Source organism: Scyliorhinus torazame, chromosome 3 (assembly GCF_047496885.1).
Source record: "Scyliorhinus torazame isolate Kashiwa2021f chromosome 3, sScyTor2.1, whole genome shotgun sequence".
Lineage (NCBI taxonomy): Eukaryota > Metazoa > Chordata > Chondrichthyes > Carcharhiniformes > Scyliorhinidae > Scyliorhinus > Scyliorhinus torazame.
In genome coordinates, this window is record NC_092709.1 from 231,035,822 (window position 1) to 231,062,277 (window position 26,456).

Genomic DNA, 26,456 nt, shown 5'->3' on the forward strand with positions numbered 1-26,456 from the left:
GCTGTATTGTTCTATGTTCTATGTTCTATATGAATTTTTAATACCTGGTATGTAGGTCTGACGTCCCATCAACTGGCGGACCATATCAAACAGCACGTCCCTTTGGCAGTTCACAACAGGTAAAGTATGGACTGTACCAAACCAGCCTGTGCTTGCAAAACTCAAAAGATACATTGGATGTGATTCCGCGATGGGGAGCACTGGCTAAACAATCCTGAATGTGCTAAGAAATACACTGACAGTCAATTTAATATTATCACTCAGGCTCAAAGTATGGCACACTTACATGTGCTAGAAGCAACATGTATTCACACGTCTTTTGCTGACCGAAGGAGTATGTCCACACATTGTCACTGTGGGCTGGAATTCTCTGGCTGTTGCGATTCTCTTTTCCTGCCGGCAGCGCACCCCCGCCCACGCGTTTCCTGGTGGCATGGTGTGACTTCAATGGGAAATCCCATTGACAAGCGGTGGGAGTATAGAATTCCGTCTCCGGCGAATGGTTCTTGGCCGAGAAACACATGGCTGGGGGACCAAGAGTTGTGGGGAGAAGGCAGGAGAATGGCGATGAGAAAAATATCAGCCATGATTGAATGGCGGAGCAGACTTGGTGGGCTGAATGGCCTATGTCTTATGCTAATGCTTATGTCTAATGCTCCTATGTCTTACGGTGTTATGGTCTTATGGACCACAGAATCTAGCCTGTGATTTTTCTCCAGGATTGCACAGAGCTGTGTCCTAGAGATTAATATTCAATTCCTGGATACTCCAGGTCAATTTGGGAGGGTTGACAGCCCTAACAGCTTTCTCCTGCAAATATATTTAGCATAAGGGGACCAATGTTAGAAAACCAAGTATACAGAAAATATAGTGGTGACCTTCATCTACAGAAGATATAGTGGTGACCTTCATCTGCTGCTGTCCATCTAGCATAGATACACCTATATCACCGATAAGAAGGGAGTTTCAAGATTTTGATCCATAAACAGTGAAGGCACAGTGATTTACTTCCAATTCAGGATGATGTGTAGATTGGAGGAAAACTTGCGGTGGTGTTCCCATGCGTCTGCAGCCCTTCTCCTTCTAGGTGGTAGAGTACATGGATTTGGGAAGTGCTGTCAAAGCAATGCATTTTGTATATGGTAAACACTGCTGCCAATATTCGTTGGTGATGGGGGAGATAAATGATGGGGTGCCGATCCGGAGGGTAGCTTTGTCATGCATGGTGTCAAATATCTTGAGTGTTATTGTGGCCACATTCATCCAGGCAAGTGAAGAGTATTCCATCACACTCCTGACTTGTGCCTTGGTGGACAAGATTTGGAAAGCCTTAAGATGAATTCATCACTGCAGAATTCCCAGCCTCTAACCTGCTCTTGTAGCCATAGTATTTATCTGGCTGTTCCAGTTCAATTTATGGTCAATTGGACCCTCAAGGATGTTGATAGATGGGGATTCAATGCTGGCAGTGCCATTGAATTGCAAGGGGAGATGACAGATCCTGTGTAAAGATGGGACTTTTTCATCATAAGAAGGTCTTGCCTGCCAATACTGTCATAGACAGATGCATCTGTGACAAGTAGATTGGTGAGGGTAGTTTCTTTTCCTCTTGGTAGTTCCCTCACCACCTTCCGGAAGCCCAATCTGGCACTTACATCCTTCAGGTTCAGCCAGCTCAGTCATTAGTGGTGCTACCGAGTACCTCTTGATGATGGGCATTGGAGGTCCCCCAACCAGTTTTGTGCCCTTGCTACATTCAGCGCTCCTTTCAACATGGTGGATTGCCCTTAGCTGAGGTGTGTGTGTGTGTGTGTGTGTGTGTGGGGGAGGGGGGGGTAGGTGGATCCATTGTTCCGCTTCTTCCTGGACTGCTTGTAGTCTCAGCAGTAGCCTCTACTAGCTTCTGACGTTGCAGGCAGCTCCCTCGGGTGGACCAGCTTCCTTCCAGCATTAAGTTGGGTCCAAATGCATTGCCATTGTAGGGCAGCTTAGTTTCTGGTTGGCATGGTGCCAATTGACATTTGAGTCAGTGGGGGCCAAGGTTCTCAATCTACCTCCTTACGATTTCCACCCCATAAATTTTGGGGTTTTTGCCAACTACCCACCAAACAAAAGTGTAAATCGCACAAACATTTTTGCTCCCTTTTCACAAATACAAAATTATTTTAGAAACATCAGAACATAAGAAAGGAAAGGACAAGTAGATCGCACAGTTTGTCGAGCCTGCTCTGCCATTCAACATGATCATGGCTGATCTTCAGTCTCAACTCCAATTTCTGCCTTCTCCAGATGAGACCAAAACTTTGGGCTGGATTCTCCGATTTGGAGACTATGTTCTGGCGCCGGCGTGGGAATGGTGGGGTGGCGTTTTACAACTGACAAAATGGGGCAAAACATCCACCTATCCTCCGTCTGCTGGGGCGCTATCAGGCACGCTGCATAGAGCACATGGCTTGAGCAGCCGATACGGCTGGACAATTGCTGGGTCCGTGACTGCACATGCTCATGGCGGCAGCCTGCCGCGGCCGCGCCATGCACGGACCCAGCCTGCCAAATAGTGTCCCCCTTTGGCCAGGCTCACCACCCCCAGACCACCCCCCACCAGTGCCCCCAGCCCATGCCAAAACCCCCCTGCCCATGAATCGTCTCTCCACCGACTGTGGCGTCGCTAGGCTCAGTCCGCAGCCGCCATGCCGAGTTTCCAAAAAAAATAGTATGAGTGACCCACGCCATCGGGAACTCGGCCCGTTGGGGGCAGAGCATCGGGGATAGGGCCTCAGATAACATCCATACGGCGTGTGACGTACTCCTAAAGTACACCATTTTTGAGAGGGCGGAGCATCGCAAAAGCGGCGCCACCCCGATTTTGGCGCCAACCTGGATTCTCTGGCCGATCGCCGATCAAGATTTTGGCATCGGAGACTGTAGAATCCCGCCCTTTATCTTTGCCTTAAATATTAGCAACGATGGAGCCTTCACACCTCTCTGGGGTAGAGAATTCCAAAGATTCACGACCACTTGAGTGAAGACATTTCTCCTCATCTCAATCCCCTTATGTTGAAATTGATCTAGATTTCCCAGCTAGTGGAAACAACTTCAGTATGGACCCTGACAAACTCTTTCACAATCGTGTACATTTCAATAAGTTCATCTCTTATATTTCTAAACTCCATAGAATATAAGCCCAATTTACTCATCCACTCTCATCCCAGAAACCAATCAAATGAATCTTTGCTGTACCCTCTCCAAGGCAAATATGTCCTTTCTCAAATATGGAGACCAAAGTCGCACACAATGGGCAGGATTCTCCAATAATGGGGCTATGTCCCCATGCCGACGTGAAAACCGGCGCCAACCACTCCGGTGTCAACAACCCCCGAAGGTGAGGAATTCTCCACTTTCTGGGGGGCTAGGTTGACGCCGGAGTGGTCCCGCAGCTCCAGCCGGCGCCGAACGGGCGATGTATTTCCACGCATGTGCGGAACGGGCGGCTTATTTCCGCGCACGCGCGGGGGTTCCCTTCTCCGCGCTGGCCCCCGGGCTATGTGGTGGAGCCCTACAGGGGCCCGGCGTGGAGGAAAGAAGGCCCCCCACGGAACAAGCCCGCCCATCGATCGGTAGGCCCCAATCGCGGACCAGGCCACCATGGCGGCCCCCCCCCGGTGTCGGATCCCCCTGCCCCAGGACGGCCCCCACGCACTTAGCTGCCAGGTCCCACCGTGTGTGAGGTGAGTAATTCACGCCGGCGTGACTGGGCAAAACGTGTCGGCCACTCGGCCCATCGGGGCCCGGAGAATCGCCGCGGGGGGCGCTGTCAATGGCGGAGAATAGGGAAGCCGGGGCGGGAGTCTCGCCTCCCCTCGGGGATTCTCCGACCCGGCCAATGTTCCCGTCACAGGGCTGGATTCTCCAATTCTGGGGCTACGTCCCCACGCCAGCGTGGAAATGGAATATGGTGTAAAATGCCCACCAATTCCCCGTTTTTCTGGGGGCTAACATGCCGGCAGCGTAGAGCGCCCGTAGATACGGCCCGGAGAATTGCTGGGTCCGTGGCCACGCATTCGCCTTGCGGCGGCCTGCAGCTGACCACCCCCCACCACGCCACCAGCCCCTAATAAAGACCCCCCTGCCACGCCGGGTTCCCGATGGATGAGACCACATGCGACCAACGCTGTCAGGAACTCGGCCGGTCGGTGGCAGAGCATCAGGGGGCAGGCCTCAGGCAATGTCCTGGGCCTGTCGATACATGGTGCGGTGTACTTTGGGGGGGGTGGAGCATCGCGAAAGCGGCGCCGCCCCCGATTTAGTCCGGAATTGTGATTCTCCGGCCGATTGCCAAATGCGATTTTGGAGTCGGCGACCGGAGAATCCAGCCCCCGGTCTCACCAAAGCCCCGTACAATGATAGCAATTCTTGTATGCCAATCCCTGTATAATAACAGTCAAATGGCCATTGATCTTCCTAATTTGCATGTTTTACCTGCATGCTAATTTTCTGTGGTCCCACAATTACAAGTTTCATGACTTTAAAAAATAATTTGCTTTGTTTCTCGTACTACCAAAGTGAATAACCTCAGGCTTATCCACATTTATTCATATGCCACCTTGTTGCCCACTCTAATAATCTGCCTACACCCCTTTGACGCCTCTTTTTGTCCTCTTCACAGCTTGCATGTCCGCCTAGATTTTCATTTTTAGCAAACTTCGATACATTACTCTTGGTCACCTCAACTACAGCGTAGTGTGGTTTCTGTAACAGACAAAAATTAGGAACATCAGTTCCCAAATCTTCACTTCCAAAGCAGGTCGTTTGAGTTGGGAAATTTCCCTGCTCACCTCACTTGCCTTGACAAAAAGGCCTCTGAATGGCACGATCTCTGCTCTGGCCAGGTGGCGGGGCAGACTAGTGTCAGACCCACCATCCCTGGAAGCAGAGCGTATGCAACCACTGGGGTGGTTGAGTGCCTGCCTCAGTTCTCTCGGACTTTGTCTCAGTTGTTTTGCATGATTTTAGGCCCCCTTGCCCTCATCTCACTCTCTCAACATGGAACATAGAACATTACAGCGCAGTACAGGCCCTTTGGCCCTCGATGTTGCGCCGACCTGTGAAACCACTCTAAAGCCCATCTACACTATTCCCTTATCATCCATATGTCTATCCAATGACCATTTGAATGCCCTTAGTGTTGGCGAGTCCGCTACTGTTGCAGGCAGGGCATTCCACGCCCTTACTACTCTCTGAGTAAAGAACCTACCTCTGACATCTGTCCTATATCTATCTCCCCTCAATTTAAAGCTATGTCCCCTCATGCTAGACATCACCATCCGAGGAAAAAGGCTCTCGCTGTCCACTCTATCCAATCCTCTGAACATCTTGTATGCCTCAATTAAGTCACCTCTTAACCTTCTTCTCTCTAACGAAAACAGCCTCAAATCCCTCAGCCTTTCCTCATAAGATCTTCCCTCCATACCAGGCAACATTCTGGTAAATCTCCTCTGCACCCTTTCCAATGCTTCCTGTTTCCCATGCCACGCCCATGCCAACCCGTTCCCCCCCCCGCCCCATCTCCTGGCCTTTAATAGCCCTATGTCAACTCGGGGCTCTTCCATGCCCATTTACCCAGTGTACTCTCTGAACCAACCAAAGAGCTATATTGTAACAAGCGCATGTGTGGAACTGCTTTAAAAAAGCACACATATTCACAGATTTATTTTTGAAAAACAACTGCTGTTCCTATCATCCTATAAAACTGTCAATCAGGCAGAACGTTAAATTATCAGTAACATAGGAAACACATGTCTCTTGTGTCAATAAACATTGAGACATTGACAAAAGAGATCACAGAAGGAATCACTTATAACCACTTAAAGATGTTAATCATAATAATACTATTTATTAGTGTCACAGTAGACTTACATTAACACTGCAATGAAGTTACTGTGAAAATCCCGAGACGCCACACTACGGCGCATGTTCGGATACACTGAGGGAGAATTCAAAATGTTCAATTCACCTAACAAGCATGTCTTTCGGGACTTGTGGGAGGAAACCGGAGCATCCGGAGAAAACCCTTGCAGACACAGGGAAATGTGCAGAGTCCGCACAGACAGTGACCCAAGAAGTTATACCAGGGTACTTGGATAACTCAAGGTAATCAAGCAGAGTCAACATGGTTTTTTGAAAAGGAAATCATGTTTAACCAATTTATTGGAGTACTTTGAGGAAGTAACCTGTGCTATGAATAAAAGGGAATTAGTGGATTTTGAAGGCATTTGATAAGATGTCATATCAAAGGTTATTGCGGAAAATAAAAGCTCATAGCATTTGGGGTGACGTATTTCCATGGATTGACGATTAGCTGGCTACCAGGAAGCAGGAATAGGGATAAATGGGTCTTTTTCAGGTTGGCAAGATGTAATGAGTGGTGTGCCACTATGATCAGTGATCGTTACAATTAAAATAAATGACTTGATTGAAGGGATGGTTGCCAAATTTGCTGATGATACATAGATAGATAGGAAAGTATGTAAGTGGCAGTCGAGGCTACCAGAATCAACAGAGAATGCGTCGCCCTGGTCAGGTGCCACAGACACCTCGAGCCAGGCCCTTGCATATTGCCCGGCCCGAGGAAGAAGACCTGATTCAACTAAACTGGATCACGGCCCCCAACGTAGCCCAATTAGGATAAAGCGTGAAGTCAATGGTCACCCCTTAGATATGGAAATCGGCCCGGGGGGGATGGTGCTGTCTCTATTGTCGGGCAACAAACCTTTCGTAGTCTCCGTATGGAAATTTTGCCAGTGGGCTTGAGGGATACCAAGGCCTAGCTGGCAACATACACCGGGGAACTATTGACCATCATCGGTACCACAATGACCCCAGTCACGCACAGACAACAGGCACACTGTTAGTGGTGGATGGACCCAGACCCAGTCTTCTAGGCTGCAATTGGTTACAAAGACTCCAACAAATTTTCCAAATGGGTACTGGCGATCTACATAGATACATAGAAGATAGGAGAAGGAAGAGGCCTTTTGGCCCTTTGAGCCTGCTACGTCATTTATCACGATCATGGCTTATCATCCAACTCAATAGCCTAATTCTGCTTTCTCCACATAAGCTTTGATCCCATTCGTCGCAAATGTTTTATCTAGCCGCCTCTTGAATATATTCAATGTTTTAGCATCAACTACTTTCTGTGGTTGAATTCCACAGGTTCACCACTCTTTGGGTGAGGAAATGTCTCCTCATCTCTGTCCGCAATGGTTTACCCTGAATCCTCAGACTGTGACCCCTGGTTCTGGACACACCCACCATCGGGAACATCTTCCCTGCATCTACCCTGCCTCGTCCTGTTAGAATTTTATAAATCTCTATGAGCCCCCTCCCCCCCCCCCCCCCCCCCCCCCCCTCATTCTTCTGAACTCCATCGAGAACAATCCTAACCTAGTCAATCTCTCCTCATATGACAGTCCAGCCATCCCTGGAATCAGTCTGGTAAACCTTTGCTGCACTCCCTCAAGAGCAAGAACATCCTTCCTCAGAAAAGGAGACCAAAACTACACACAATATTCCAGGTTTGGCCTCACCAAGGCCCTGTTTGCGAAACCTTTCGCAATGAAGGCAAAAATACTTCTTTACTGCCTGCTGCACCTACATGCTTACCTTAAGCGACTGGTGCACAAGGGCACCCAGGTCCCACTACACACTCCCCTGTCCCAATTCACAACTGGTCAGGTAGTAATCTGCCTTCATGCTTTTGCTTCTGAAGTGAATAACTTCACACTTATCCAAATTATACTGCATCTGCCATTTATTTGCCCACTCGCCCAACCTGTCCAGATCATGCTTAGGATCTCTGCATCCTCGTCACAGTTCACCCTCCCACCCAACTTGGTATTATCTGCTAACTTTGAGATGTTACATTTTGTTCCCTCATCCAAATCATTAATATATACTGTGAATAGCTGGGGTCCCAACACCAATCCCTGTGGCACCCCACTAATTCCTGCCAATTTGAAAAGGACCCATTAATTCCTACTCTTTGTTCCCTCTCTGCCAACCAGTTTTCTATCCACCTCAATACACTTCCCCCAATCCCATGCGCTTTAATCTTGCACAATGATCTCTTATGTGGGACTTTGTCAAACGCCTTCTGAAAGTCCAAATATACCACATTGACTGGCTCCCCCGTGTCAACTGTACTGGTTACATCTTCAAAGAATTCCAACAGATTTGTCAAGCATAATTTCCCCTTCACAAATCCATGCTGACTCTGACTGACCCTGCCACTGCTTTCTAAATGTTTCACTATATAGTCCTTGAGAATGGATTCAAGAATTTTCCCCGCTACCGATGTTAGGCTTACTGGTCTATAATTCCCTGTTTTCTCTCTATCTCCCTTATTGAATATTGGAGTGAAATTAGCTACCCTCCAATCTGCAGGGACTGTTCTAGAGTCTATAGAATCCCTGAAGATGACCACCAATGCATCCACTATTTCCAGAGCCACCTCCTTAAACACTCTGGGATGCAGATTCTCAGGCCCTGGGGACTTATCCACCTTCATTCCCATCAATTTACCCAGCACCATTTCTCTACTAATATTGATCTCCCTCAGTTCTTCCCTCTCACTGAAGCTTTCATTCTCCAACATTTCTGGGATCTGATTTGTGTCCTCTTTTGTGAAGACAGAGCCAAAGTATGTATTCAGCCATTTCTTTGTCCCTTATTATACATTCCCCTGTTTCTGCCTGTCAGGGGCCTACATTTGTCTTTACCAATCTCTTTCTCTTCACATAGCTATAGAAACTCTTAGTGTCAGTTTTTATGTTCCCTACAAGCTTCCTTTTGTACTGTACTTTCCCCTTCTTAATAAATCCCTTGGTCCTTCTTTGCTGAATTCTAAACTGCTCCCAATCCTCAGACCTATTATTTTTCTTGGCCAATCTGTATGCTTCTTCCTTGGATCGGATGCTATTTCTAATTTCCTTTGTAAGCCATGGATTGGCCCTCTTACCCATTTTGCTTTTGTGCCAGACAGGAATGAACAGTTGCTGTAGTTCCCCCATGTGTTCCTTGAATGTTTGCCATTGCCTGTCCACTGTTATTCATTTAATCTATCCAATCTATCAAGGCTAACTCACGCCTCATGGGCGAAATTCTCCCCCAACGGCGGGATGCCCGCCGACTGGCGCCAAAGCTGGCGCAAATCAGACGGGCATCGCGCCGGCAAAAAGGTGCGGAAGTCTCCGCATCTTTGGCAGCCTAGCCCCAACATTGAGGGGCTAGGCCGACGCCGGAGGGATTTCCGCCCCGCCAGCTGGCGGAAATGGCGTTTGTTGCCCCGCCAGCTGGCGCGGAAATGCGGCGCATGCGCGGGAGCGTCAGCGGCCGCTGTCAGTTTCCCAGCGCATGCGCGGGAGCGTCAGCGGCCGCTGTCAGTTTCCCGCGCATGCGCAGTGGGGAGAGTCACTTCCGCCTCCGCCATGGTGGAGACCGTGGCGGAGGCGGAAGGGAAAGAGTGCCCCCACGGCACAGGCCCGCCCGCGGATCGGTGGGCCCCGATCGCGGGCCAGGCCACCGTGGGGGCACCCCCCGAGGTCAGATCGCCCCGCGCCCCCCCCCCCCAGGACCCCGGAGCCCGCCCACGCCGCCTGGTCCCGCCGGTAAATACCAAGTTTGATTTACGTCGGCGGGACAGGCAATTCCTGGGCGGGACTTCGGCCCATCCGGGCCGGAGAATCCAGCGGGGGGTCCCGCCACCCGGCGCGGCCGGATTCCCGCCCCCGCCCAATCTCCGGGAGCGGAGACTTCGGCGGGGGCGGGGGCGGGATTCACGGCGGCCAACGGCCATTCTCCGACCCGGCGGGAGGTCGGAGAATGACGCCCCATATCTTCATAGTTTCCTTTATTAAGATTCAGCACCCTAGTCTCTGAATCAACTACTTCACTTTCCATCTTGATGATAAATTATGTTCGCTCATCTCCAAGGGGTCTCGCACAGTCAGATTGGCAATGATTCCCTTCTCATTATACAGTACCCAGTCTAAGCTGGCCTACTCTCTAGTTGGATCGGTACAAAGTCCTTGGAAAGTATCTGGAGGTTTTCCAGGAGGAAAAATAAAAGGGGCCGGAGCAAAAAATTATGTTGATCCAGAGGCCCAACCTAAATACTTAAGGACCCAACCGGCCCTATTTGCCCTGCTTGCAAAAGTGGATGGCGAATTGAGACAGCCAGAGAGCTTGGGCATCATACGCCTGGTCCAGATCACAGAGTGGCCAGTGCCAATGGTCCTGCCCTGAAGTCAGACAAGTCCGTCCGTCTGTGTGGCGATTATAAGATGACAATAAACAGAGTCTCATGCTTGGACTGGTACCCCATGCCACATGTAGAAGATTTAAACACAAAGTTGTCAGGGGGGCACGAATCTCAACATGAACCATGCGTATCTCCAGTTGGAGTTCGAGCGGAATCACAAAAGTATGTCACCATCAACACCCACAGAGCGCTATACGAGTACAGGCTTCCCTTTGGGATGTTACCAGCATGTGTGATTTTCCAGCGGGTGATGGAAAACATCCTCCAAGAGCTTCCCGGCATGCTGTCTACCTGGATTATGTGCTCATTACAAAAGCCACCGAAAAGGAGCACCTGAGCAATGTGGAAGAGGTCCTCTGATGGTTCTCTGACTCAGGTGTTTGCCTGAAGGGGGGCGAGTGTGTTTTCCAGGCGCAAGTGGTCACAACCTTGGATACTGCGTCAATAAGGATGGGTTGCACCTGATGAAGAAAAGGTCCAGGCTATCAGGGGAGTCCCAACACCTGAAAACACCACGGAGCTGAGGTTGTTTTTGAGGCTCGTCTATTATTATGGGAAGTTTATCTGGAATCTGGCTACCTTGTTGGCGACCCTGCACCCGCTATTGAAGAAAAATCAAAAATCGGCAAGGAAAGCCCTGCAGGAGGAAGCATCCACCACAATAAAACGGCAGTTGTTGTCATCTAAACTATTGATGCACTATGATCCCTCGAGTCCATGCATCCTCACATGTGACGTCTCCCCATATGGCATTCAGGCACTGTTGTCCCACCGCTGGGATGATGGGATGGAGCGACCGGTCACATACACATCAGGAACCCTGGCCAATATAGAGCTTTGCAATGCACAAATTGATAAGGAAGGACTGACCGTGATATACATAGTAAAGCGGTTTCACAAGTACGTTCATGGATGTCATTTCATGGTCATCCAAGATCATAAACCCTTACTTGGCCTTTTTCAAGAAGACAAGATTATTCCGCCATTAGCCTCGGCCAGAATCCAATGTTGGCGGCTTATGAGCCAGCTTTGAACATTGTCCAGGAGCACAAATTGCGCATGCAGATGCCCTCGGCCGAATCCCGCTGCCTGTATGCCCCCCGTCCTCGCCAATAGCGGACAAAGTTGAATTGACATTGAACTTCATGGACATCCTATCCATGATGGCCAACAAATCTGCACGTGCACCCAAAGGGACCCTATGTTGGCAAAATTGCACCACGTTGTCCTGTACGGTGGGTTACAATGAAAACCCACAGAGGAGCTGTGGGCCTATCTTGCAAAGCAACAGGAGCTCAGTGTGGAGGACAGCATCTTCTTGTGGGGAGTTCGCGTGGTCTTCCCGTGGCTGGGATGGCCTTTGATTTTACAAGATTTTCACAGCAGACACCTGGGTGTTTCCAAAATGAAGATGCTCGCAAGGAGTGTGGTGGTCAGGACTCGATGGCAACATCGAGCAAATGGTGCAGCAGTGTGGGGCTTGCTAGGAACACCACAGGTTCCCTCCATCAGCCTCACCTCACCCTTGGGAATGGCTGGGACGCCCCTCAGTGCGCTTGCATGCAGACTTCGCTGGGCCCTTTATGGGGGTCAATGTTTCTGCTCCTGATAGACGGCCACTTAAAATGGATGGACGTGCACCGAATGTCTTCCACCACCTCGCAAATCACCGTGGAAAAGTTGCGTCAATCATTCAACACCCATGGGATTCAGGAGACACTTGTCACGGACAATGGAATCCCTTTACCAGTGAGGAATTCCATGCATTTGTTCACGCTAACGGGTTGAAACACATCCGAACCGCTCCATACCAACCATCCTCAAATAGTTTGGTTGAGCGAGCAGTCCAGATGTTTAAACAAAGCATCAAGAAAGAGAATGTGGGTTCCCTTGAAACAAAGCTTGCATGGTTTTTAGTCAATTACCGAACAACACCGCACATCACAACTGGGGTAGTGCTGGCAGAATTACTGATGGGCCAACACCTCCAGACCCGCCTACGTTTAACATTCCCGAATCTTGGTGGGAAGGTAAAAATGAAGCAGGACTTCCAGAAGAGGTACCATGAACACCAAATGTGACAGAGGTTTTAAACCAGGGGACGCTGTTCATGTTTGGAATTTTGGAGACGGTGCCCAGTGGGTCCCAGGGACTGTAGTGGAGAAGGCGGGCCAGCTTCTTACACAGTCAAGACCAGAGATTGGACCATGCAAAACCACGTGGACCACCTGAAGGGCAAGGAACCTACCCCAGAGGTAGCCATGCTGGATGAATCTATGCCTCACCCACCCTGTCTGCCGTATTTTAGTCAGGAAGCATTTCCCACCAGGGACTGATGCCCGGATCAGCAGAGCGCGGATGACTCAGCATCAGAAAAGGACACAGAATCATTTGCACTCCCAGAGGATGTTGCAATCAGAGAAGGCCCCTCAACAATGCCCCATCAGCATTCCGCATGAAAAAGGCGCTCCCCGACACAATATATGTCCCCTCCCAGCCCCACAGCTGTTAGAAGCACAGCCACGAACGAAAAGGTGAAGGAGACCTCCTTTACAATCCGTTGCTTGGGAACCTTCGGACTTTGGTGGGGGAGGGTGGGGGGGATATAATGACCCTCACGATACCCATGGGAACACCTCAATTGATCTCGCTGTGGGACCTGTGGAAGACAAGCTCCCCCACTAGTCGGCGGAGGTTCACCCAGTTGGGGCTCGTACATTCTCCCTTTAAAAGTAGACCCAGACTCTGATCAGCACTTCCGGTAGTCCCAACTGGGACCTGTAATGCTTTATTAATTGTTCTCTGAGCATACCCTGCCACCTTCAATGACTTATATACATATACACTAAACTTCCTCTGTTCTTGCACCTCCTTCAGAGCTTCTCCCTTTGATTTATGCTGTTGCTCCATATTCTACCTTATGTTGACTACTTTATGTTGACTTACTAAATGCGGTTTAGTTTACCTTCTGAGACCTCCTGAGCTTTTATAGAAAGTTAATAGAATGTTGTAATTTATTGTAAGGTCCATTGAATACAGAAGTACAGAGGTTATGTTTCAGTTGTACAAGGCAGTAGTGAGACCACATTTTGAGTATTGCATGCAGCATTAATCACCTTATTTAAAGAAGGCTATAAATGCATTGGAAGCAGTTCAGAGAAGGTTCACGAGACTAATACCTGGAATGGGTGGGTTGCCTTATGAGGAAAGGGTGGATAGGCTAGGCTTGAATCCATTGGAGTTTAGAAGAGTAAAAGGAACCTTGATTGAAATGTATGACATCCTGTTGCGCCTTGACAGGGTGGATGTGGAGAGAATGTTTCCTCTTGTGGGAGAATCCTGAACTAGGGGTTGTTATTTACAAATAAGCAGAGTTTTTGAACAATTTCAAAGCACAGATGGATAGATTCTTGGTAAGCAAGGGGTGCTAGGTTATTGGGGAAAGCACAATGCAAATTTGAGGTTATTATCAGATCACCCATGGTGGAACAGGCCCGAGGGGTTGAATGGCCTACTCCTGCTCCTTGGTCACATATTTGTATGTTGATAGGGGCAATGCTGATGATATGATGTGTGAACTTTCAAAGGGCATTTGATACAATGACACACAACAGACTTGTGAGCAAAATTCTAGCTCATAGAATAAAAGGGAAAGTAGGTATTGTTGTGTTAAGCACACTGAGATAACACGGGCTGCAACTGGATGCAGCTTTAACTGAAAGATACTCCAGACCTTGAAGTTAGTTCAATCTGGTTTATTGAACCTGTCACACAGTTAGCACAGTTCTCTGTGTGTTCGACCCGCTGCTAACCTAAGTGTGATTACTCTGTCTGACTGAACCTGACTAGCTCTTAGCCACATGCTGGATGTGTTATGTGATATATACACCCTGATTCACTCTGTAGATGTCCCCAGTGGAAAGAGGCGGAGTGTGAGTGCCTCATGCCTTTTATAGTGGGAAACCACCCCCAAGTGTTCTGCCTGCTGATTGGTTATGTCCTGTTCTCTGTGTTCATTAGCTGCCTGTCTGTATCTCATTACGTGCATGTCTGCATATCATGACAGGTACTTGGACAACAATTTGACTGAGTGACAGGAAACACAGAGTAATGATAAATATTTGTTTTTCAGATTGGATGAAGGTTTGTAGTGGAGTTCCCCAGGGGCCATTGCTGGGACACTTGTTCTTCCTGATATATATTAATGAATTGACTGTGGTGTTCAGGGCATGATTTCAAAATTTGCAGATGATACGAAGATTGCAAATGTTGCCAACTATGATGAGGATAGTCTTGAACTTCAACTGGACATTGGCATGTTGGTGGATTGGGCACGCAAGTGACAAATGAAGTTCAATGCAGGGAAGTGTGAGATGATTAATTTTAGCAGGGAGAATATGGAGAGATAGCATAAAAGAAAGGCAGAAGCTCTAAAAGAAGTGCACAGAGGGAGTTCAGTGGAGATGTACGTACATCAATGAAGATGGTGTGGTATGCTGAGAGAACATTTAAAAGGCATATGATATCACAGGTTTTATTAATAGAGGCACTGAGTACAAGAGTAAGGAGATCATGTTGAACTTGTATAAGGCACTAGATCGGCCACATCTGGAGAATTGCATCCAATTCTGGTGCGCTGTATTTGAGAAAGGATGTGAAGGCATTGGAGAGGGTTCAGAGGAGACTCACAAGAATGATTCCAGTGATAAACAATTGTAGCTATGCAGATGGATTGGAGAGGGTAGGATTGTATTCCTTGGAGAAAAGAAGGCTGAGAGGAGACATTTCTTTCTAAATTTAGAGTACCAATTCATTTTTTCCAATTAAGGGGCAATTTAGCATGGCCAATCCACCTACCTTGCACATCTTTGGGTTGTGGGGGCAAAACCCACCCCACACATATGCGGGGAGAATGCGCAAACTCCACACGGACAGTAACCCAGGGCCGGGATCGAACATGGGACACGGCACCGTGAGGCAGCAGAGCTAACCACTGCACCACCGTGCTGCCCAGCTGAGAGGAGACTTGAGAGAAGTATTCATGTCCCCAAGGGACATGGACAGGGTAAACAATGAGAAACTGCTCGCACTCAAGAGAGCATCATGAACTAGAGAGCACAGATTCAAAATGATTGGCAAAAGGAATAAGTAGTGGGCTTGATCATCGGGTTGTTTTTTAATTGTATATTGTCTTTTTGAGCTGAAAACCTTTTGAAATTGTCAGCTTTTCTTTGCTTTCTCGTTCTATTTCTATAAAAGCTGTATCAAATCATAACAACTGGGAACAGGAGTAGGCCATCTGGCCCTTCGAATCTGCTCCGCCATTCAATGAGGTCATGGCTGATCTTTTGTGGACTCAGCTCCACTTTTCAGTCCGAACACCATAACCCTTTATTCCTTTATTCTTCATAAAACTATCTATCTTTATCTTGAAAACATTTAATGAAGGAGTCTCTACTGCTTCACTGGGCAGGGAATTCCATAGATTCACAACCTTTTGGGTGAAGAAATTCCCCCTCAGCTCAGTCTTAAATACGTATAATACATTTATGTGTGAAAAAGGGTGGAAGTAGAAGCAAGGGGGCAGTAAAGGATATATTTGAACTGTATTTCGAACTTCAGAAGCCTATCACATCTAGAATAATAATCTTTAATAGTAGGCTTACATTAACACTGTAATTAAGTTACTGTGAAAATCCCCGAGTCGCCACACTGTTCGAGTACACAGAGGGAGAATTCAGAATGTCCAATTCACCTGACAAGCACGACTTTTGGGACTTTTGTGAGGAAACCGGAGCACCCGGAGGAAACCCATGCAGACTCCACACAGACAGTGACCCAAGCCGGGAATCGAACCCGGGTCCCTGGAGCTGTGAAGCACAGTGCTAACAACTGTGCTATCATGCAGATATATTTAATGAGGCTTCAATTTCAAGGAGAAAGCACTGATTAATATGTGATAATTTGCAATAATAGGCCAGTTTTTGTGAATACAGATCCTGCAGACAGTTTCATCAAAGATAGTTAGTCCACAAAGTGCCAGACTACTGAAAGCAAAAAAGAATTAAAACCTACAGAAAATAGTTGAAGTTAATATACCTCTGGACACTATCAGTATGCCAGGCCACATGAAATAAAATGAATGAATAGCTGGGTCAAAAAACAGAGCACAGATTGTAATGTGATGCACAAAATCTCTATAGCTATGGTCATAGCAACACAAAAAATAGGAACAGGAGTCGGCTATTCAGCCCTTTGAGCCTGCTCTGCTATTAAATATGATGAGTGCTGATTCTCAATTTCAAGGCCACATCCCATATTCCTTGAGGCCAAAAATATACATCAAAAGTAAAGTATTTTGTTGGTCTGCTTGTGAACAGTAAGCAGATAGTAAAAGATGGGCTGCGTCCCATTCAAGACAAAGAGGGTGAACTTTGATTAGAGGCTCAACGATCAACCAGAGAGGTTGAATAGAGTTCACCCCTTCGCACCTGGTCGTAATGAGCCCTAGTAAGTACAGCTAGTTATTTTAACATAAGTGGGAGGTAAAGTTTGATAACAATAATCAGAGAAGTAAATCAGCAGGCACTTGGAGAGGTTTGAGTTAATTAAGGATAGTCAGCACAGATTTGGAAAAGGTAAATTGTGCTTTATTAATTTAAATGAACTTTGATTGAAGCAGGGAAAGTTGATGAGTCTGACAAAGTCCCACATAAAAGACCAGCTAATAAGCATGAGGTTCATGGAATAGCTGATCACTGTCAAATTGTCGTAAAAATGGCTTGAGGACATAAAAATAGCGAGTAGTTATATATTGTTATTTTCAGACTGGAAATTGGTACACAATCGTGTTTCCAAAGTGGCACTACTAGAACCACTGTTCCTTTTGCTATATATAAATGATTTGGATATTAGAATACAGAGTAGGGCGACACAGTGGCATAGTGGTTAGCCTCACGTGCTGAGGACCCGGGTCCGATCCCGGCCCCTGTCCATGTGGAGTTTGCTCATTCACTGCGCGGGTCTCACCCCACAACCCAAAGATGTGTAGGCTAGGTGGATCGACAACACTAAATTGCCCCTTAATTGGAAAAAAAAAATTGGGTACTCTAAATTTATGTAAAAAGATAGAATACAGAGTAAAATTTCAATATTTGAGTCTTGATATCAAACTTGAGGAGTGACAAACACTGAGGATGATGCTAATCAATTACAATAGGACAGAATGGGAAGACAAGTGGCAGATAGAACTTAATATGGGGAAGTAAATAGTGATGTCTGTGGTGATGTGCATCACTGTAAATACATGTAAGCTAGCCAGACACTAGAAGGAGCACCAGAAACATCACACACACACACACTCAACCAATAGATAAGTTAGATAGGAGGCGACCAATGGACATTCACGATACACAAGGAGGTGACACGACCACAGTGGGGCATTACACCAACCCATATATAAAGGACACCACACACATGATCAGCCCTTTGGCCAGTGGAGACAGTCAGTGAGGACAGGCACAGGGTTGATTCAATATTACACCCACCACATGGAAGACAGCAGCTGGTTAGTCAGTTTGGGTAGCTATAATAGGATTAGCAGTAGTGTCGAACTCAAGTTATAAAAGTGTACATAATGTAAATAAATGTGTTGAAGTTATCTACATACATGTCTGGACCTTCCTTTGACAAATGCAACACAAGGAAGCCACTTATGTTACAAAGGAAACATAACAAAACATGGTACCAGTAGTGAACTGTTTAAATCCAGATAGCCATACCTCAGCGTACAGTGACAACCAGCAATCCCCAGGCAAGATGTTCGAGCTCCCGGTTCCGCAGCAGCTCCAGTGCCACGGCGATCTCTGCGAAAACTGGCAGGTATTCTGGCAAATGTTTGAACTCTTCCTGGTGGCAGCCGAACTTAAAGGCCTGGCCGATGATGAAAAAACAGAGCTTCTCCTCACCATCGCCGGTGCAAGAGAAGAAGAAATCTTTTAAAAATTCAAGTTCTCCAAGGGGCAAAACAGGTGCGACCTCCAGGCAGTCCTGGACAAATTCGGCGAATACTGTGAGGAAAACACACTCCAATCGGCAAGAAAAGGTAAGAGAAGCGCCGAAATCCCGGACCAGAGAACGATTGTGGTCGGCGTCATCTTGCTAAAGGGACTGCACTAGCGCAGTTGCGCGAGAAGTGCGCAGAACGGGAAGGTTAGTTTGCGCATGCGCGAGACGCCGTGCATGCGCAATCAAGAAAACGGCCATCGATAAAGGAACAGCGATCTGCGCATGCGCAATCGCTTCCGACCTGCTACGTCACGCGCGTCATGATGTCAGAGGCCCCAGACCGCACCAATTTAAAGGGGAAACGTCCCAAATCAAAGAAAAAATCTTTTAAAGCTGTAAAACAACCTACCTTCACCTGGAATGACAGCACAATGCCTCAAATTGAACCAGGAAATGAATTTAACCTCCGAAGAACCCTGCAACAAGCAGTTACCTACGCACAAACCGATGATTCCGACCATGAATACTTCGATACCGACCTTTACATTTTCTCTGGCCCTCGCGAGCCCAATGACAGCTCCATGGTCCTAGACGACTACGACTCGGACGAACCTTTCACCTTGAGAGGCTACCCCAGTACCAAATCCGAACCGCAACTGGGCGTGTTGCACATTGGCGACCCCCGTATTGAATCCGACGCAGACGCGGATTCATTCTTCGGATTTGTGGATCCTCAACCCAGCAGATATGACATCCCAACTCATCAGTGCAGGATGATGCTGCAGCCTGAAATTAAGAGACAAAGAGCGGTACAAGCCCACAGAGAGCGGCCTGCTGCCACACAGAGCGTGGTCCACGCCCCGCTCAGGGTTCCCGACTCTACGAACGCAGAAACGCAAGAATCCAAAGCACAGTCCTTACACACACAAGAAGTGACTCCAGTGTCACAAGACTCCACAGCAAGCTCGTGGACAGACTCCACAATTGCAGAAACGCATGACTCCGATGCGCAGTCCTTGCAGGAACAAGACCATGAGGGTCTAGCAACCTCCTCTGACCAACTAGCGGCAGACGATGCAAGTCTGCCATGCTCACGTAAACAGCAAGAAGACTATAACAGTTTACCACGCTCCACTGCACAGCAGGATGACCATGACGGTCTATCATGCTACAATGAAGGACAAAGCGATGATGACTGTTCAAGCCCAAATGAAGGACAACGGCAAGACAATGACAGTCCACCCACATTGTTTGCACCACCAGATGAAAACTCTGACAATTTACCCAACCCTAGTGAACAGCAAGCAGCTACTGAGGATCTACCCACGGTATGTGAGACGAGTGACGACAACATCCCACTTCCCATGCAAGAGGTACAAAGTGACAGACCTCAGCTAGTGTGTACAGAGGCACTCGACGGTCACTGTGAGACCACTGGTGACTCCGGTGACACCACACTACTTCCACCCTCAATTGCTCGAACCTCTCCACTAGTCAATGCATTCCTGCATGTTCCGACTCCAGACGTGCAGCTTCAAGAAATCTCAGCTGACTCCAGTGAACCTGCTAAGACTCCGGACGGGAAGCATCAACAAAATACAGACCAGACTCCAGATGGGGAGCAACCAAACGCCGACTCTGATTCACGTAAGCCAGACTTTACTCCAGACAGGCAGTGCCGCAACCTCAGTGATGGCACGCTCAGGGTGACAGCAGATGCCACAACGACAGGAGATGGATCACGTAACAATCACACTGGGTCAGCAATAACAAGCAGCAGCTACAGTCCAAGAGGAATACACCAATTTTCACCACAGCTATGTCCACACATTTGTTCCACACCGACAGTGCGGCCAATGACAGCTCATGCTGGACAAACCCAGTATTCAAGCCTGCAGCAGCCAGCAGTCTATGCAACATATTCTCAAACAGGCCAGCACTACGGATTGCCCACTAATGGAATCAAGACCGAAGGAGGACTACCGCCAGCGCAATCTGCACGACAGACTGGATGCCTTAGTTACAGCCCAGGATTTGCTGCACCACAGCCTGGCCAGACAGCATATTCCTATCAGATGCACGGTTCTAGTTTCACACCATCACCAGACATTGATGCGAGCAGCAATTCTGTCTCCAAATCGACATGCTTCAACGCTTCTCAGCAGAATCACCCTTCCAGCACAGCATGTGGCCAGAACCAGTATGCACAGTCTTATCCAACTTCAGCATATGGCACATCCATGACCTCGAAGGATACTGTTGATGGTACCTCTTCAATGTCAACGACCTATCAGCTACAAGATGCCATCCGACAGCACCACCACAAAAAGACTCCAAATCAGACAGCGAAGTGATTTGACCACTTCTTGGTTCCTGTGGCTCGGAAACGTTGATGGCGTTCATAACCAAGAGAGACATTTGACCATGATGATTGATGGTTTATGGACTCACATGAATGATTTGGACTTATTGTTTAATCACCGTTCCCATGACTTGTATATACCTTACCTTATCTACCTGTTCTTTGTTCAGTTTTTCTTAAAAAGTGTACTGAAAATATGAACATATAAAAAAGGGAGGACGTGGTGATGTGCATCACTGTAAATACATGTAAGCTAGCCAGACACTAGAGGGAGCACCAGAAACATCACACACACACACTCAACCAATAGATAAGTTAGATAGGAGGTGACCAATGGACATTCACGATACACAAGGAGGTGACACGACCACAGGGGGGCATTATACCAACCCATATATAAAGGACACCACACACATGATCAGCCTTTTGGCCAGTGGAGACAGTCAGTGAGGACAGGCACAGGGTTGATTCAATATTACACCCACCACGCGGAAGACAGCAGCTGGTTAGTCAGTTTGGGTAGCGATAATAGGATTAGCAGTAGTGTCAAACTCAAGTTATAAAAGTGTACATAGTGTAAATAAATGTGTTGAAGTTATCTACACGTCTCGACCTTCCTTTGACAGCAACACAAGGAAGCCGCTTATGTTACAAAGGAAACATAACAAAATAATGTATTTTGGCAGAAGGGGTATAGAAAGGCAATATAGGCTTAATGGCATCACTCTAAAGAGTCTGCAGGAATAGAGGGACCCTGGGATGCATTTTCAAAGGTCAAAAAGAAATAGTAACATTGAAAAGATAAATATGAACAACAATTATGTAACAACACACAAAAACCCCCCCAAAGACCCGAATGCACCCTCCCCCCCCCCCCCCCCCCGGGTTGCTGCTGTTATCTTTCCTATTTTCCCTTATCGTTCTGCGAGATAGTCGAGGAACGGTTGCCACCGCCTGGTGAACCCCTGAGCCGAACCTCTTAGTGCGTACTTTATCCGCTCCAATTTTATAAACCCTGCCATGTCGTTTATCCAGGCCTCCACGCCCGGGGGTTTAGCTTCCTTCCACATAAGTAGAATCCTTCACCGGGCTACTAGTGACGCAAAGGCCAAAACATCGGCCTCTCTCGCCTCCTGCACTCCCGGCACATCTGCAAACCCGAATATAGCCAACCCCCAGCTTGGTTCGACCCGGACTCCCACCACCTTTGAAATCACTTTTGCCACACCCACCCAGAACCCGTGCAATACCGGACATGACCAAAACATGTGGGTGTGGTTCGCAGGGCTTCCCGCGCATCTCCCGCACCTATCCACCACCCCAAAAAACCTGCTCAATCTTGCTCCCGTCATATGCTCCCTATGTAGTACCTTGAATTGGATCAGGCTGAGCCTGGCACACGAGGACGAGGAATTTACCCTACTTAGGGCATCTGCCCACAGCCCCTCCTCAATCTCTTCCCCCAGCTCCTCCTCCCATTTTCCTTTCAGTTCCTCTATCATCGTCTCCCCCTCGTCTCTCATTTCCCTGTATATATCGGACACCTTACCATCACCCACCCATGCCCCCGAAATCACTCTGTCCTGGATCCCTTGCGCCGGGAGCTGCGGAAATTCCCTTATCTGTTGCCTCACAAATGCCCTCATTTGCATATGACTAAATGCATTCCCAGGTGGCAACCCGTATTTTTCTGTTAGTGCTCCCAGACTCGCGAACATCCTGTCCAAGAACAAGTCCTTCAGTCTCGCAATTCCTGCTCGCTGCCAAGATTGAAATCCCCCGTCTATCCTTCCCGGGACGAACCTGTGGTTGTTCCTTATCGGGGACCACACTGAGGTCCCCGTCACTCCCCTATGTCGTCTCCACTGCCCCCAAATCTTCAGAGTCGCCTGCCTTTCCCCTGCCTTTAGTATTCTCACGAGGACCCGGTACGCTCCCTCCACTTCCAGGGGGCCCGACGGGGCCTCAGCTCCCATTAAGGTATGGAGCATCACACTCACATACGCCCCAACGTCCGCTCACTCTGCCCCTTCGGGAAGACCCAAAATCCTTAAGTTCTTCCTCCTCGAGCTATTTTCCAGGGCTTCCAATCTCTCCATACACCTCTTGTGTAGCGCCTTGTGCGTCTCCGTCTTCACCACCAAGCCCTGTATCTCGTCTTCATTTTCGGCAGCCTTTGCCTTTACTCCATGGAGCTCCATCTCTTGGGTCTTTTGCGTCTCCTTCAGCCCCTCAATCGCCTGCAGCATCGGCGCCAGCACCTCCTTCTTGAGCTCCTCCACACATCGCCGGAGGAACTCCTGCTGTTCCAGGCCCCATACCAACTGGCCTCCCTCAGCCGCCATCTTGCTTCTCCCTTCCCTTCTCTGCCACTGCTCCAGAGGATCCTCTACAATCTGGCCACTACTATCACTTCTTTCCATCCACACCCGGGGGGACTCCTTCCTATGTCGCCTCACACTGGGTTTAGCCTTTGAAAATTTCCGTTGGGGCTCCCGATAAGAGCCCAAAAGTCCGTTGAAACGGGAGGTGCCGAAACGTGCGACTTAGCTGGTCATCGCCGCACCCGGAAGTCCCCCTTATTGCCCATTCCTAATTGACCTTGAGGAACAATGCTAAGCTGCCTTCTTAACTACAGCAGTTCCTGAGGTGTGGATACCCACAGTGCCGTGAGGGAGTCCCAGGATTTTGCCCCAGTGACAGTGAAGGAAATGGTGATATATTTCCAAGTCAGCATGGTGTTTTGCTTGGAGGGGAACTTCCAGGTGCTGGTGTTCCCAGGTATCTGTTGCCCTTGTCCTTATAGATGATAGTGTTCTTGGGTTTGGAAGGTGGTGTCTAAGGAGTTCTTGCAGTACATTTAAAAAAAATTATTCTGTATTTTCCAATTTTTTAGTTCATTTACAGGATGTGGGTGTCACTGGCTAGACCAGCATTTATTGCCTGCCACATTTGTTGATGGTACACACGGCTGCCACTGTGCATCGTTTGTGGAGGGAGTGAATGTTTTTGGATGGGCTGCCACTTAAATGGACTGCTTTGTCCTGGATGGTGTTGAGCGTCTTGAGAGTTGTGAGAACTGCACTCATCCAGGCAAGTGGAGAGTACTCCATCACACTCCTGACTTGTGCCTTGTAGATGGTGGACAAGCTGTGTGGAGTTAGGAAGTGAGTTATTCACCACAGGATTCCTAGCCTCTGATCTGCCCTTGTAGCCACAATATTTACATACAACCTCCTGTTGCTGAATTTCTATTGTTAACATTTTCATCCAATGCCAGTCAGCCATACCTGTCATCTGGAAACCACAACAATGAACCAGAGACTGGTTTCTTAGTGACAAGGGCTGCACATTTAATTGCCTAGCTCAGTATTCTGGAATAGACAGCAGGGCTACACTGAGAGCCAGGAATTCTGAAGCAACACTTCTAATAATATATATAAAGCTGAACTATCCACCCTTATCCATTCCTTTAATGCCTGTCTTGCAGGTGCTTTTCTTTGTCTCAGTGCTACGACAGAGTGCTCTCCCAGTGGCTGTGTCACGGCTAGTCAAAGTCTTTCAGTGGGAGGTACTGCAGATGGCCTTGTTGATGGCCTTGGCTCTGGGCTCTCAGTGCCTGACTTTGTACTGCACCATCTTGGCATGGGCAGCAGCTGTCGGGATTGGCTGGCTGTAAGGCAACACGGCAGGGGCACTGAATTCTGTCATCCAGAGAGAGGACAACAGATTCTATAAAGTGACTGCTGCTGCTCCAGGCAGAACCTCAATAACCTGCTGGAGCACAGATCACTGCACTCTGCAAGAGCCCGAATCCCTTTTGAGTATTGATATCTGGAACCAACATGATAGCAATCTGAGCCTGTATGCAGCAGCCTGATTTTCATGGCATCAAACATTGATCTTACAATAGAAAATGCAGGGAAAACTCAGCAGGTCTGGCAGCATCTGTGGAGAGAGAAACAGGGTGAATGTTTCGAGTCCATATGACTCTTTTCCAGAGCTAAAGAGAGGGAGAAATGTGTTGGATTATATACTGTACAAGAGGGGAGTGGAGCAGGTGGAGCAAAGTAGAAGATCAGTGACCGGTGGGAGCTAGGAGGGATTGCAACAAAGATATGTAGGTCACAAGACGGAGGGGGTGTTAATGGCAGTGTGAAGGACTATGGAAGGTACTAATGGTTGATTAAGGTGAGATAGCAGAATGTGTTAACCGGAGAACAGAGGTCAGTGCTCAGTGAAAGCAAAATTTCAGAAAAAGTGACAGGTGGCCCAGGAGGCTGGAGGGGGTGGTGTGACAATCTTTTTTTTTTGCAAATTAAAAAAGAGAGGGATAAAAATGGAGGAGCAAGGTCACAGCCTCTAAAGTTGTTGAACTCAATTGTGAGTCCTGAGGGTTGTAATGTGTCTAAATGGAAGATGATGTGCTGCTCCTCCAGTTTGCATTGGGCTTCTCTGCAATACTGCAGCAGGCTAAGGATGGGCATATCTCCCATGCCCCTTGACAGTGACAACAGGTACTGTATGCGTACGTCCATCAGTGTTTGCCCGTATGCTGCCACATCAAAGTCCTCACCTGAGACGTCTGCAGCAGAAACCGTCTGTGACCTCGGCCATCTAATAATAATCGCTTATTGTCACAAGTAGGCTTCAATGAAGTTACTGTGAAAAGCCCCTAGTCGCCACATCTCTGGCACCTGTTCGGGGAGACCGGTACGGGAATTGAACCCGCGCTGCTGGCCTTGTTCTGCATTACAAGTCAGCTGTTTAGCCCACTGTGCTAAACCAGCCCCTAGTTGTTTTTTCTGATGAGCTGACACCTGCACTATCCTTTCCCCCTCCCCAGGTTGCAGTTAACTCATGCCCAGTGGTTCACCACAGCCAGGGTCTTGTGTCTGTATTCGCCAAGAGAGCAAATACGATGTGGGCATAAGATCCCGCGAGAGTCAGAAAATGTGAATCTCACCAGTGAGATCACTTTTTCAGATTTTCCCCACCCCGCGCTGGTGATATAACAAGATTCCCATCCTGAAAGGTCAGGAACCTAATTTAAATAAACTATAATGTTATTAAGAGAGGTACATGCCAGGATAGTACTCTGGCATTGCCCCCTGACACCGCCAGGAGGAAGTGCTGGTGTCCCCTCTGGGGAGTTCCACTGGGAACTCCGTTAACCGTTTGGGGGGGGGGGGGGGGGGTGCCTGTGTACCTGGAGGGATTTCTGTTTTTCTTTAATCAGAGATCGAGGTCCCCTTAGAATGGCGCCCCACCAACCTGACAGCATGAGCCATGAATCCATTTATTTTTTGACACAGCGTGCTGCACAATGTGGTGAGAAAAGCCAGCTGTGCAGCCGGTGAGCTGCATGCTGGTTTTCTTGCCTCAGCCAGCACTCTGTGTGACAAAGGAGAAACTCCACCCACATGATGATCATGAATCAATACTATCCGTAACGAATATCTAGTATCAATATTTGAGCTGGTGGATGCCAGTGCCAAATGCAAATCATAGTACTACTTTGTCAGGCCTGAGGTGTTGACCACACCCTTCATACTGCATTAGCTGTTCGGGCAGCAGCGGGCTGGATTCTCCAATTTTGAGACTAAGGCACTTAGTCGCCGGTGTAGGAACCATGGCATTTTCTGACAGAAAAACTGCGCAACAGCTGCACCAATTCAGCTACTTTAAATGGGCTAGTACCATCGCCATGTGGAACGCAATACATTCCATGGAAAACGGTGCCGGATTCGCCAGGTCCGTGATTGG